The sequence below is a fragment of the Pan paniscus genome, chromosome 7 (assembly GCF_029289425.2).
Source record: "Pan paniscus chromosome 7, NHGRI_mPanPan1-v2.0_pri, whole genome shotgun sequence".
In the NCBI taxonomy this organism is placed as follows: Eukaryota; Metazoa; Chordata; class Mammalia; order Primates; family Hominidae; genus Pan; species Pan paniscus.
The window spans coordinates 48,901,551-48,914,691 of NC_073256.2; the positions used below are offsets into that span (position 1 = coordinate 48,901,551).

At 43.0% G+C, this 13,141-nt stretch overlaps 1 pseudogene; it reads left to right on the forward strand.

Moving 5' to 3' along the window:
* The first annotated feature begins 9,676 nt into the window (after positions 1–9,676).
* Positions 9,677–11,467, forward strand: LOC100979008 (tubulin beta chain-like; annotated as a pseudogene).
* Positions 11,468–13,141: the final 1,674 nt, after the last annotated feature.

A 13,141-nucleotide genomic window follows, 5' to 3' on the forward strand; every position in this document is an offset into this window, starting at 1 on the left:
TATTTTTTTGAGATGGAGTCTCACTCTATCACCCAGGCTGGAGTGCAGTAGCACAATCTCGGCTCACTGCAACCTCCGCCTCCCAGGTTCAAGTGATTCTCATGCCTCAGCCTCCTAAGTAGCTGGGATTATAAGCATCTGCCACCACACCTGGCTAATTTTTTTTTTTTCTGTATTTTTAGTAGAGACAGGGTTTCACCATGTTGGCCAGGCTGGTCTCAAACTCCTGGCCTCAAGTGATCCACCTGCCTCGACCTCCCTAAGTGCTGGATTACAAGTATGAGTCACCGTGCCTTGCCAGATTTTTCTTAATCACCTTCTCCAAATTCCTTTCTCTTCCTTTTGAATACTGTCATTTACTCTTCTAAGCTATTGCAAAACCATCTGTGCTACTATTAAGCATGGTATCTAGGTATTCACACTTTTTTTTTTTTGGAGATGGAGTCTCACTCCGTCACCCAGGCTGAAGTGCAGTGGTGCGATCTTGGCTGACTGCAAGCTCCGCCTCGCACCTTCAAGCAACTCTCCTGCCTCAGCCTCCCAAGTAGCTGGGACTACAGGCACATGCCACCACGCCCAGCTAATTTGTGTATTTCTTGTAGAGATGGGGTGTCACCATGTTGGCCAGGCTGGTCTCGAACTCCTGACCTCAGGTGATCCACCCGCCTCAGCCTCCCAAGGTGCTGGGATTACAGGCATGAGCCACCAGACCTGGCCAGGGTTACATATTTTTAATTACAATTTTTTTTTTTTTTTTTTTGAGACAGAGTCTCGCTCTGTCGCCCAGGCTGGAGTGCAGTGGCGCGATCTCGGCTCACTGCAAGCTCCGCCTCCCGGGTTCACCCCTTATCCAGATAATTGTAGATGTACATGCAGTAGTAAGAAATCATAGAAAGATCCTTACATTTTGCCCAGTTTCCCCCAAGGGGAACGTTTTGAAAAACTATAGAACATTATCACAACCAGGTTATTGACAATGCGACAATCCACTAATCTTATTCAGATTTCCTCAGTTTACTGATATTCATTTATGGACATGTATGTGACTGCTTATTAATATCTATTCAATTTTATCACCCGTGTAGGTCCAAGTGCCCACCAACAGGGTCAAGATACTGAATATTTCTAGCACCACAAGGATGCCCCTTGGGTTACCCTTTTATAACCACATCCACCTCTTCCTGTTCCATGCACCTGTGGCCCTAAATCCTTTACCCTGGCATCCATTTGTCCTCCATTTCTAAAATTTTGTCATTTAGAAAATGTTTTATAAATTGAATCACATATTATGCAACCTTTTGGGACTGGCTTTTTTGACTCAGTATAATTCCCTGGAAATTCATCAAAGCTGTCACACATATCAAGAGTTCATTCCTTTTTATTGCTAAGTAGCAGTACTCCATTGTAGAGCTCTTTCACAGTTTGACTATTCACCTGTTGAAGGTCATATGAGTGGATTTCTTTCTTTATTTTTTTTATTTTTATTTTTTGAGATGGAGTCTCACTCTGTCACCCAGGCTGGAGTGCAGTGGCGCGATCTCAGCTCACTGCAAGCTCCGCCTCCCAGGTTCACGCCATTCTCCTGCCTCAGCCTCCCGAGTAGCTGGGACTACAGGCGCCCGCTACCACACCCGGCTAATTTTTGTATTTTTAGTAGAGACAGGGTTTCACCATGTTAGTCAGGATGGTCTCGATCTCCTGACCTCGTGATCTGCCTGGCTCAGCCTCCTGAAGTGCAGGGATTACAGGTGTGAGCCACCGCGCCCAGCCCATATGCTTATTTTTCATCTGTATATCTTATTTAGTGAGGTGTCTTTTAAGGTCACTGGCCCATTTTTAATCAGGTTGTCTTTTTCTTATTGTTGAGTTTAAAGCATTCTTTGTATATTTTAGATAACAGTCTTTTATTAGACTTGTCTTTTGCAAATATTTTCTCCTAGCCTGTGGCTTTTCTCCTTATTCTCTTGACAGTGTCTTTCACAGAACAGAAAGTTTTAACTTCAATGAAGTCCAACTTATCAATTCTGTCTTTCATGGATCATGCTGTTGATGTTGTATCTAAAAAATAATCACAAAACTCGAGGTCATCTAGATTTCCTTCTATGTTATCTTCTAGGATTTTTATAGTTTTGTGTTTTACATTATGTTATCCATGTTGAGTTAATTTTTGTGATGAGTATAAGATTGTGTCTAGATTATTACTATTATTATTATTTGCATGTGGATGTCCAGTTGTTCCAGCACCATTTGTTGGAAAGGCTCTTTTGCTGAATTGTATTGCCTTTGTTCCTTTGTCAAAGTCAGTTGACTATATTTATGTGGATCTATTTCTGGGCTCTCTATTCCGTTCCATTTATCTATCTTTGTGTATTCTTTTGTCAAACCACACTGTCTTGACTACTGTACCTTTATAGCAAACCTGGAACTCCTCCAATTTTGTTCTCCATTAATATTGTGAGCTGCTTTGGGTCTTTTGCTTCTCCATATAAACTTTAGAATCAGTTTGTCAATATCCACCAAGTAAGTTGCTAAAATTTTGAGTCAGATTATGTTGAATCTACAGATCAAGTTGTGAAGATCTGACATGTTGTAAATATTGAGTCTTCCTATCCATGAACATGGAATATCTCTCCATTTATTTACTTCTTTGATTGTTTTCATCAGAATTTGGTAGTTTTCCTCACTTAGATTGTATATGTATTCTGTTAGATTTATACCTAAATATTTTGTTTTTGAGAGTGTGCTATGATTTGAATATGGTTTGTCTCCCAAAAAACTCATGTTGCACTTGGTCTCTAATGTAGCAGTTTTGGAAGATAGTGCCTTTAAAGCATGATTGGGTTGTTAAGATTGATCAATCTCTTTCTGAAAAGATTGGGTTAGTTCTCTTGGGATGGATTAGTTCCCAGGAGAGTGGGTTGTTACAAAGTGAGGTTGCCTCTTCTGTTTGGACTCTTTGCATGCACCCACTTCCCCTTCCGCTTTTGAAACATGCCTCCTAATATGTTTCATGCTTCCACATGCATGCTTCCCCCATGCTATGAAGCAGCAGGAGGCCCTCACCAGATGCAGCCACCTGTCCTGGACTTCTTAGCCTCCAGAACCTCTTTTCTTTATATATTTCCCAGTCTTGGGTATTTTGTTATGGCAACAGAAAATGGACTAAGATAAGGTGCTGATGTAAATAGTATTGTATTCTTAATGTCAAATTTCCCTTGTTAATTGCTAGCATATAGGAAGTAATTGACTTTTATTTATTTATTTTCTTTTTGAGACAGTCTCACTCTGTTGCCTAGGCTGGTGTTCAGTGGCACAATCTTGGCCTGCTGCAACCTCCGCCTCCTGGGTTCAAGCAATTCTCCTGCCTCAGCCTCCCAAGTAGCTAGGATGCACATCACCAAACTTGGCTAATTTTTGTATTTTTAGTAGAGACAGGCTTTCATCATGTTGTCCACGCTGGTCTCGAACTCCTAGCCTCAAGCAATCCTCCTAGCTCAGCCTCCCAAAGTGCTGGGATTACAGGCGTGCGCCATCATGCTGCAGCTGAACACCCAGCTGAAGCAATTGACTTTTATATGTTAACATTGTATCCTGTAATCTTGCTATAACAGCTTATTAGCTCCTGGAAAGGTTTTCTGGAAAGCGGTGGCATGATCACAGCTCACTGTAACCTCTGCCTCCCAGTTTCAAGCGATTCTCCTGCCTCAGCCTCCCACGTAGCTGGGACTACAGGCTTGCATCACCATGCCCAGCTAATTTTTTGCATTTTTAGTAGACTCAGGGTTTCACCGTGTTGGCCAGGCAGAACGCCTGGCCTCAAGTGATCCGCCCACCTCAGCCTCCCAAAGTGCTGGGATTATAGGCATGAGCCACCACGCCTAGCCCTGGTCAATACTTTTGAAATTTCTACATAAACTACCAGATCATCTGTGAACAGATTTTTTTCTTTCTTTCCAATATGTATACCCTTTCCGTCCTTTTTCTTACCTTGCTGCATTAGCTAGGACTTCCAGTACAATACTGAAAATCAGTGGTGAGGCCAAGGTAAGTGGCTCATCCCTGTAATCCCAGCACTGTGGGAGGCCAAGGCAGGCAGATCACTTCAACCCAGGAGTTCGAGACCAGCCTGGGCAACATGACAAATCCCTGTTTCTGCAAAAAATACAAAAGTTAGCTGGCCATAGTGGCATGCACCTGTAGTCCCAGCTGCTCGGGAGGCTGAAGTGGGAGGATTACTTGAGCCCAGTAGGCAAGGTTGCAGTGAACCAAGATCACACCGTTGCACTCCATCCTGGGCAACAGCGTGAGACCCTGTCAAAAAAGAAGAAAGAAAGAAAGAAAGAAAGAAGGAAAGAAAGAAAGAAAGAAAGAAAGAAAGAAAGAAAGAAAGAAAGAAAGAAAGAAAGAAGGGTGTCATCCATTTTAAATTAATTTTCATTTAAGGTGTAATGTTTAGGTCATGGTTTGTGTTTTTGCCTATGCAGTACCATTTGTGGAAAAGGTTATCCTTCTTGTCAAAAATCAATTAAGCATATTTCAGTGGATCTTTTTCTGGAATCTTTACTCTGTTCCACTGATCTGTGTATCTGTCACTCTGTCAATACCATACTGTCTTAATTGTGGTAGCCGTGTAGTAAACCTTAATATTGGATAGAGTGATTCCTCTCACTTTATTATTTATCAAGACTATTTTAGCTATTCCAGAGCTCATTCCTTTCCACTCAAGTTTCTGAATAAGTTTGTCCATGTATACAGAAATGCTTTCTGGGGTTATAATAGAAATTGTATTAAATCTGTAGATTAATTCGGAAGAATATCTTTATTATGTTGAATCTTTCGATCTATAACCATAGTAGGTGTCTCCATTAATTTAGGTTTCCTTTGATTTCTTTCATCAGGATTTTGTAATTTTCTGCACACATGTTAAATAAAATATACTTAGAAATATATCTAGCCCAGGTGCAGTGGCTCATGCATGTAATCCCAGCACTTTGGGAGGCCGAGGTGGGTGGATCACTTGAGCCCAGGGGGTTCAAGACCAGGCTGGGCAACATGGTAAAACCCCACCTCTACATAAACCATAGAAAAATTAGCCAGGCATGGTGACCCACACCTGTAGTCCCAGCTCTAAGGTGAGAAGACTGCCTGAGCTCATGAGGTCAAGCCTGCAGTGAGCTATGACCATGCAACTACACTCCAGTCTGGGCAATAGAGTGAGACCCTGTCTCAAAAAAAAAAAAAAAGAAAGAAAGAAATCTATCTAAATATTTCATTTTGTCTGTGTGTCATATGGAAATGCAAAAGTTTTTTTGTGTTTATCTTGTATTCTAAATCCTCACTAAACTCATTTATTAGTTCCAAGAGATTCTTTGTAGATTTCTTGGGATTTTCTACACAGGCAATCATATTATCTGCAAACAGAGATAGTTTTGTTTCCTCCTTTCTAACCTGTATACTTTTATTTTTTTCTTGTCTCTTGCAATAACTTCCAGGACCATGTTGAAGTGATGAGAGCAGACTTCCTTGCCTTTTTGTCGTGATCTTAGTGGAAAAACATTGATTCTTTCATCATTAAGTATGATGCTAGCTCTAGATTTTTGTTTTTGTAGATGCTATTTATCAAGTTTAGATATTTCCCTTCTATTCCTAACTTGCTGAGATTTTTTTTATGAATCAGTGTTGGATTTTACCAAACTTTTTTGTTTTTGTGATGAAATCTCACTCTGTTACCCAGGCTGGAGTGCAGTAGCACACTCTCAGCTCACTGCAACCTCCACCTCCTGGGCTCAGTTGATCTTCCCACCTCAGCCTCCCAAATAGTTGGGACTACAGGCACATGCCACCACGCCTGGCTAATTGTTTTGTACTTTTTGTAGAGATGAGGTTTCACCATGTTGCCCAAGCTGATCTCAAACTCCTGGGCTCATACGATCTGCCTGCCTTGGCCTCTGAAAGTACTGGGATTACAGGAGTGAGCCACTGTGCCCGGCCAAACATTTTTTCTATGTCACATTGATAGAGTTGTATGATTTTTCTTCTTCAGCTTGTTAACATGGTGAATTACACTGACTGATTTTCAAATATTGAACCAGCCTTATATACCTGGAAGAAGTTCCACATGGCTATGGTACATAATTCTTTTTATACATTGTTGGATGCAGTTTGCTAATATCTAGTTTAGATTTTCACATTTAAATTCATGAGAAATATTGGTGTATTCTTTTTTTGTACTGTCTTTGGTGTTAGTGTCAGGGTAACACTGGTTCCATAAAATGAGTTGGGAAGTGTTTGCTCCTCTTCTGTTTCCTGGAAGAGATTGTATAAAATGTGTGCTGGTTACTCTTTAAGTGTTTGGTGGAATTCTCCAATGAAACTATCTAAGCCCAATTTTATTTATTTATTTTTCTGGTGGGGATCGAGAGGGAGTAAATTTTTTTTTTCTTTTTGAGATGGAATCTCGCTCTGTTACCCAGGCTGGAGTGCAGTGGTACAATCATGGCTCACTGCAACCTCTGCCTCCTGGGCTCAAGCGATTCTCATGCCTCCGCCTCCCAAGTAGCTGGTACTGCAGGTGTGCATCACTACGCCTGCCTAATTTTTTGTATTTTTGGTAGAGATGGGGTTTCGCCGTGTTGCCCAGGCTGGTCTTGAACTCATAAGCTCAGGTGATCCACCTGCCTCAGCCTCCCAAAGAGAGAGAGTAAATTTTTTAGAACAGTTTAGATTTACAGAAAAATTGAAAATATGGCATAGTTTTCATATACTGCATATCCAGTTTCCCCTATTATTAACATCTTCGATTAGCATGATACATTTGTTAAAATTAATGAATAATATTGATACATTATTAACTAAAATCTATACTTTCTTCAGATTTCCTTAATTTTTACCTAATGTCCTTTTCTTATTCCAGAATTCCATCCAGAATACCACATTACATTTAATTGCCTTGTCTCCTTAGGCTCCTCTTGGCTGTGACAATTTCTGAAACTCTCCTTGTTTTTAATTTTTGTTTGTTTGTTTTATTTAGGTTTCTTTTTTTAAGACAGAGTCTCACTCTGTTGCCCAGGCTGCAATGCAGTGGTGTGATCTCAGCTTACTGGAATCTCTGGCTGCCTCCCAAGTTCAAATGATTCTCCTGCCTCAGCCTCCCGAGTAGCTGGGATTACAAGTGCCCACCACCATGCCCAGCTAATTTTTATATTTTTAGAAGAGACAGGGTTTCACCATGTTGGCCAGGCTCGTCTCAAACTCCTGACTTCTAGTGATCTGCCCACATCAGCCTCCCAAAGTGCTGGGATTACAGGCATGAGCCACCCTGCCCAGCCCTTTTACTTAGTTTTTATTTCATAATCTTAACTCTGCAATTCAGCTAGATGTAAAAGGAAATAAGGAAAATATAGAACCCAAAGAACTGCAGTGAGAGCACAAAGATTATAGAAGGCTGCAAACAAATGCAGTAGTGCAGTGCTCTCCTGAGCTACAGAAGGAAAGGCCTGGTAGTTAAGATAAAACACAAGTCAAATGTATTAGAACGATCCACAGTCAGCAATGGTGACCTTCTTGCTGGTCTTGCCATTCCTGTACCCGAAGCACTCCATGGCTTCCATGATATTCATGCCTTCTTTCACCTTGCCAAAGACCACATGCTTGCCATCCAACCAGTCAATCTTGCAGTGCAGATGAAAGACTGGGAACTGCTTGTGTTGGGTCCAGCATTTGCCATGGACAAGATGCCAGAACCCAACCTGTATGCTTCAGAATGCAGTTCTCACCTTCAAATTTCTCCTTGTAGATAGACTTGCCACCAGTGCTATTGTAGCTTGTGAAGTTCATACATACCCTGACACAGAACCCCTGGAATAATTCTGTAAAAGCAGAAACCTTGATAACCAAATTCTTTCTCTTCAGTGCTCAGAGCATGGATGTTTTCTGCTGTCTTTGGAACTTTGCAAACAACTCAAAGGAGATGCAGCTCAAAGTCTCGCCGTCAATGGCAATGTCAAAGAACATGGTGGGGTTGACTGTGACTTGTGGCATAGGGCTCTGGGTGGCCCCAGCATCTGCAAAGCATCCTTGTTTTTGAAGAGCTTAACAATTTTAAGAAGCACTGATAAGGTATTTTTCAGAATTTCTCTCCATTAGAATTTTTCTGATGTTTTTCTTGAGACTGACGTTATAAGTTTCAGGGAGAAAGACCAGAGACAGAAAGCGCCATTTTCATCACGTCATATCAAAGATATATACTGTTGGCCAGGCACAGTGGCTCACACTTGTAATCCCAGCACTTTGGGAGGCCGAGGCAGGTAGATCACCTGAGGTCAGGAGTTGAAGACCAGCCTGGCCAACATGGTGAGACCCCATCTGTACTAAAAATACAAAAATCAGCCAGGCGTGGTGGTGGGTGCCTGTAATCCCAGCTACTTGGGAGGCTGAGGCAGGAGAATCACTAGAACCTGGGAGGCAGAGGTTGTAGTGAGCCAAGATCATGCCACTGCACTCCAGCCTGGGCAACACAGCAAGACTCTGTGTCAAAACAAACAAACAAACAAACAAAAACACACAGAGAGATAACATGATTCTGTGGTGCAAACTAACTTTTGAAAATTCTATACTCCTGGCTGGGCACGGTGGCTCACACCTGTAATCCCAGCACTTTGGGAGGCCAACATGGGCAGATTACCTGAGGTCAGGAGTTTGAGACCAGCCTGGCCAACATGGTGAAACCCTGTCTCTACTAAAAATACAAAAATTATCCGGGTGTGGTGGCACATGCCTGTAATCCCAGCTACTCAGGAGGCTGAGGCAGGAGAATTGCTTGAGCCTGGGAGGCGGTGGTTACAGTGAGCCGAAATCGTGCCACTGCACTCCAACCTGGCCGACAGAGTGAGACTCTGTCTCAAAAAAAAAGAAAAAAAAATTCTATATTCCTCTCTCGGAGATTCACAACTCATAATTGTATATTCAAGGCTCTGAGAAGTCCTGTTATAAGGAAACACTCTTATTATTGCTTAATCTGGAGTTCCTCAGACCACAAAACTTTTTTTGGTTGCCACAAAATATCTATTAACATATTTTAGAACTAGTGGTCTGAAGAACATAGTTGGGAAATGTGGATTCGCTTATTTTCTAGATAAAGGAACTTGTATTAAGTGAGTTAAGTGATTTGTGCCAAGTTACAGGACTACTTAGTGACACAACTGGGTCTAAAACCCAGATTTCCTAAATTCCTGATGGTCCAGTATTTTTGCATCATACCATGTCGTCACCTATGAGGCAGGTCCTAAGGCTGCTGAAAAACAATAGGAAATGGCTTTTAAAAGTAATTTTATTGACTGGCTGTAGTGGCTCATCCCTGTAATCCCGGCACTTTGGGAGGCCAAGGTGGGAGGATTGCTTGAGCTCAGGAGTTTGAGATCAGCCTGGGTAACATGGTGAAGCCTCGTCTCTACAAAAAATACAAAAATTAGCCAGGTGTGGTAGCATATTCCTGTAGTCCCAGCTACTCAAGAAGCTGAGGTGTCAAGAACCTTCCTGCCGCCACGTTTGCACCTCGCTGCTCCAGCCTCTAGGGCATATTCCAACCTTCCAGCCTGCGACCTGCAGAGAAAAAAAAATTACTTATTTTCTTGCCTGGTACATACCTTGAAGTGAGCAAAAAAATTAAATTTTAAACATGAGGGAAATCGTGCACATCCAGGTGTGGCAACCAGATCGGTGCCAAGTTCTGGGAGGTGATCAGTGATGAACATGGCATCGACCCCACTGGCACCTACCACGGGGACAGCGACCTGCAGCTGGACCGCATCTCCGTGTACTACAGTGAAGCCACTGATGGCAGATATGTTCCTCGTGCCATCCTGGTAGATCTAGAACCTGAGACCATGGACTCTGTTCGCTCAGGTCCTTTTGGCCAGATCTTTAGACCAGACAACTTTGTATTTGGTCAGTCTGGGGCAGGTAACAACTGGGCCAAAGGCCACTACACAGAGGGCGCCAAGCTGGTTGATTCTGTCCTGGATGTGGTACGGAAGGAGGCAGAGAGCTGTGACTGCCTGCAGGGCTTCCAGCTGACCCACTCACTGGGTGGGGGCACAGGCTCTGGAATGGGCACTCTCCTTATCAGCAAGATCCGAGAAGAATACCCTGATCGCATCATGCATACCTTCAGTGTGGTGCCTTCACCCAAAGTGTCTGACACCGTGATCGAGCCCTACAATTCTACCCTCTCCATCCATCAGTTGGTAGAGAACACTGATGAGACCTGTTGCATTGACAACGAGGCCCTCTATGATATCTGCTTCCGCACTCTGAGGCTGACCACACCAACCTATGGGGATCTGAACCACCTCGTCTCAGACACCATGAGTGGTGTCACCACCTGCCTCCGCTTCCCTGGCCAGCTCAATGCTGACCTCCGCAAGTTGGCAGTTAACATGGTCCCCTTCCCACGTCTCCATTTCTTTATGCCTGGCTTTGCCCCTCTCACCAGCCATGGAAGCCAGCAGTACCGAGCTCTCACAGTGCCGGCACTCACCCAGCAGGTCTTCGATGCCAAGAGCATGAATGCTGCCTGTGACCCCCGCCACGGCCGATACCTCACCGTGGCTGCTGACTTCCGTGGTCGGATGTCCATGAAGGAGGTCGATGAGCAGATGTTTAACGTGCAGAACAAGAACAGCAGCTACTTTGTGGAATGGATCCCCAACAATATCAAGACAGCTGTCTGTGACATCCCACCTCGTGGCCTCAAGATGGCAGTCACCTTCATCGGCAGTAGCACGGCCATCCAGGAGATCTTCAAGCACATCTCGGAGCAGTTCACTGCCATGTTCCGCCGGAAGGCCTTCCTCCACTGGTACACAGGCGAGGGCATGGATGAGATGGAGTTCACCGAGGCTGAGAGCAACATGAACGACCTCGTCTCTGAGTATCAGCAGTACCAGGATGCCACCGCAGAAGAGGAGGAGGATTTCGGTGAGGAGGCCGAAGAGGAGGCCTAAGGCAGAGCCCCCATCACCTCAGGCTTCTCGGTTCCCTTAGCCGTCTTACTCAACTGCCCGTTTCCTCTCCCTCAGAATTTGTGTTTGCTGCCTCTATCTTGTTTTTTGTTTTTTCTTCTGGGGGGGGTGTCTAGAACAGTTCCTGGCACATAGTAGGCACTCAATAAATACTTGTTTGTTGGAAAAAAAAAAAAAAAAAAAGCTGAGGTGTCAGGATCCCTTGAGCCTGGGAGGTCAAGGCTGCAGTAAGCCATGATCATGCCACTGCACTCCAACCTGGGTGACAGAGTGAGATCCTGTCTCAAAAACAACAAAAAAACCCGCAACTTTCTTATTAAAAAAATATATATATGTTTATGACATGTTGTGTGTTTGGCATAAAACAATATTAAGACAAGCACCTATGTATCATCACCCAGCTTAAGAAGGAGAATATTATCAGAAACTTGGAAGCACCTTGTAGGCCCCTCCCCAATTACACCACCCTGTGTTTATCATTGTGTTTATCATGCCTTTGCTTTTCTTTATAGTTTAACTACATATACAGATCCCTAAAATGCATTATTCTATTTTACACATTTTGAACCTTTAACTAATGGTATTACTATAATATTCTTCTGCAACTTGCAAAACTTTTGCTCATTAATTTTGTGAGATTCATCCGTGTTACTAAGTATAGCTGTAACTCATTCATTGCTACACAGACTGTCATTAGGGGAATACATCACAATTTTTTTTTCTTTTTTTTTGAGACACAGTCTCGCTCTGTCACCAGGCTGGAGTGCAGTGGTGCGATCTCAGCTCACTGCAACCTCCACCTCCTGGGTTCAAGCGATTCTCCTGCTTCAGCCTCCCGAGTAGCTGGGACTACAGGCACGCGCTACCACACCCAGCTAATTTTTGTATTTTTAGTAGAGACAGGGTTTCACCACGTTGGCCAGGTTGGTCTTGATCTCTTGACATCGTGATCTGCCCCCTTCAGCCTCTCAAAGTGCTGGGATCACAGGCGTGAGCCACCGCACCTGGCCTCATCACAATTTATTTATTCATTCTTCTGTCAATTGCTCTTTGAGTTGTTTCTTTCTGTTTTAGTCCATTGCTGTAACAAAATACCTGAGACTGAGTAATTTATAAAGAACAGAATTTTTTTTTCTCACAGTCTGGAGGCTGTGAACTCTAGATCAAGGTGCGAGCAGGATCCTTGTCTGGTGAGAGCTGCCCTCTGCTTCCAAGATGGTACCTTGATGCTACATTTTCTGAAAGGAACACTGGGTCCTCACATGGTTGAAGGAAGGAGAGAAGGGTGAAAATGGCTGAACTCCCACCATCAATTCCTTTCATAATGGCATCAATCTACTCATGATGGCAGAGCCCACATGACCCACATATCTCTCAAAAGACCTCACCTCCCAGCACTGTTGCATTGGGTATTAAGTTTCCAACACATGAATTTGTGAGGACATATTCAGACTATAGCACCTTCTCTTTTTCTTTTGGTTTATTATAAACCATGTCTGAAGTGTTTTACATGCACAGACATCTATAAGCACACCTGCTAGTGTTTGTGTAGGTTATAACCTCAGAGAAATTGCTGAGTTATAGCACCCATCTTCAGTTTTATTAGAGAATATGAAATTGTCATTCAATTTACAATTGACATTGTCACCAGCAGTTTATAAGTCTTTCCATTGTTCTATACTTAGTAACATTATCTTGCCAGACATTCTTTAAAAACTTTATATTATGGAAATTTTCACACATGTACAAGAATTATATTATAAACTATCCCCTGGCTTCAACATTTACCAACTCATGGCCAATCTACCATGGGCTATTTTGGAATATTCAAAAGCTAATCTCAGATATCTGAGATTACTTCATCTGCAAACATTTCATAATGCATCCCTAAAAAATAAGGACTCTGCCTTTTAAAATTTGAGATAAAACATACAGTACAGTACACAAAACTTTTTTTTTTTTTTTTTTTTTGAGACGGAGTCTCACTGTCACCCAGGCTGGAATGCAATGGCACTGTCTCAGCTCACTGCAACCTCCACCTCCCAGGTTCAAGTGATTCTCCTGCCTCAGCTTCCCAAGTAGCTGGGATTACAGGCATGTACCACCACGCCTGGCTAATT